Consider the following 2,452-nt stretch of genomic DNA (forward strand, 5'->3'; position numbering starts at 1 on the left):
TCACCAGAGGTGGTCAGCCCAACGCATCACCGGGGTACAGTGCTTGCCCTCCAGGACATCTACAACACCCGATGTCACAGGAAGGCCAAAAAGATAATCAAGGTCCTCAGCCACCCGAGCCACAGCCTGTTCACCCCGTTACCATCTAGAAGGAGCAAGACAGTACAGGTGCATTAAAGCTGGAACTGAGAGACTGACAAACAGCTTCTATCAGATTGTTAAACGGTCACTACTAGCCAGGCTCCACCCAGTACCCTACCCTGAATTTTAGTCACTGTTACTAGCTGACTACCACCTGGTACTCTGTTCTGCACCTTAGAGACTGCTTTGCCCTATGTACAGTACATAGTCGTTGAACACTGGTCACTTAAATAATGTTTACATACTTTTTTAACCACTTTATATCTATATAACTACTGCTGTACACACCTTTTCTATTCATATACTATCTATGTCTATAGATACCATTATTATATATTTATATTCCGGACTCTGACCGCTCGCTCTATTTCTTCATTTCTTTCTTTTTACTTTTTGGATTATGTGCGTATTGATTTGTATTGCTAGGTATCATTACTGCACTAGAAACACAATAATTCTGCTGCACCTGCGATAACATTGGAAATCTGTGGACATGACCACAATATACTTTGATTTGAAACAGTCCTGCTGTAATGAGTTCAACGAGTGTCAAAGGGACATGCAGTGCATTCGGAAAGTATTCAGAGCCCTTGACTTTTTCCATATTTTGTAACGTTACGTTTGGGGAGTTTCTCCCATTCTTCTATGCAGACCCTCTAAAGCTCTGTCAGGTTGGCTTGTGAGTGTCGCTGCACAGCTATTTTCAGGTCTCTCCAGAGATGTATCAACTTATCCCTGACCGCTGGCTACGTCCCTTCCGTCTTCAAGAGAGCGAGAGTTGCACCCCTTCTGAAAAAACCTACACTCGATCCCTCCGATGTCAACAACTACAGACCAGTATCCCTTCTTTCTTTTCTCTCCAAAACTCTTGAACGTGCCGTCCTTGGTCAGCTCTCCCGCTATCTCTCTCAGAATGACCTTCTTGATCCAAATCAGTCAGGTTTCAAGACTAGTCATTCAACTGAGACTGCTCTTCTCTGTATCACGGAGGCGCTCCGCACCGCTAAAGCTAACTCTCTCTCCTCTGCTCTCATCCTTCTAGACCTATCGGCTGCCTTCGATACTGTGAACCATCAGATCCTCCTCTCCACCCTCTCCGAGTTGGGCATCTCCGGCGCGGCCCACGCTTGGATTGCGTCCTACCTGACAGGTCGCTCCTACCAGGTGGCGTGGCGAGAATCTGTCTCCTCACCACGCGCTCTCACCACTGGTGTCCCCCAGGGCTCTGTTCTAGGCCCTCTCCTATTCTCGCTATACACCAAGTCACTTGGCTCTGTCATAACCTCACATGGTCTCTCCTATCATTGCTATGCAGACGACACACAATTAATCTTCTCCTTTCCCCCTTCTGATGACCAGGTGGCGAATCGCATCTCTGCATGTCTGGCAGACATATCAGTGTGGATGACGGATCACCACCTCAAGCTGAACTTCGGCAAGACGGAGCTGCTCTTCCTCCCGGGGAAGGACTGCCCGTTCCATGATCTCGCCATCACGGTTGACAACTCCATTGTGTCCTCCTCCCAGAGCGCTAAGAACCTTGGCGTGATCCTGGACAACAAACTGTCGTTCTCAACTAACATCAAGGCGGTGGCCCGTTCCTGTAGGTTCATGCTCTACAACATCCGCAGAGTACGACCCTGCCTCACACAGGAAGCGGCGCAGGTCCTAATCCAGGCACTTGTCATCTCCCGTCTGGATTACTGCAACTCGCTGTTGGCTGGGCTCCCTGCCTGTGCCATTAAACCCCTACAACTCATCCAGAACGCCGCAGCCCGTCTAGTGTTCAACCTTCCCAAGTTCTCTCACGTCACCCCGCTCCTCCGCTCTCTCTACTGGCTTCCAGTTGAAGCTCGCATCCGCTACAAGACCATGGTGCTTGCCTACGGAGCTGTGAGGGGAACGGCACCTCAGTACCTCCAGGCTCTGATCAGGCCCTACACCCAAATAAGGGCACTGCGTTCATCCACCTCTGGCCTGCTCGCCTCCCTACCACTGAGGAAGTACAGTTCCCGCTCAGCTCAGTCAAAACTGTTCGCTGCTCTGGCTCCCCAATGGTGGAACAAACTCCCTCACGACGCCAGGACAGCGGAGTCAATCACCACCTTCCGGAGACACCTGAAACCCCACCTCTTTAAGGAATACCTAGGATAGGATAAAGTAATCCTTCTCACCCCCTCCCCCCTTAAAATATTTAGATGCACTATTGTAAAGTGGTTGTTCCACTGGATGTCATAAGGTGAATGCACCAATTTGTAAGTCGCTCTGGATAAGAGCGTCTGCTAAATGACTTAAATGTAAAATGTAAATG

General features: G+C 49.3%; 1 protein-coding gene across 1 annotated transcript in view; it reads left to right on the plus strand.

The window, feature by feature from the left end:
• The window catches only part of LOC124008413 (fibroblast growth factor 11-like), a 168,493-nt gene that overhangs the window by 79,611 nt on the left and 86,430 nt on the right, over positions 1 to 2,452 (plus strand). The window lies entirely within an intron of this gene.

The sequence above is a fragment of the Oncorhynchus gorbuscha genome, linkage group LG21 (genome assembly GCF_021184085.1).
Source record: "Oncorhynchus gorbuscha isolate QuinsamMale2020 ecotype Even-year linkage group LG21, OgorEven_v1.0, whole genome shotgun sequence".
Lineage (NCBI taxonomy): Eukaryota > Metazoa > Chordata > Actinopteri > Salmoniformes > Salmonidae > Oncorhynchus > Oncorhynchus gorbuscha.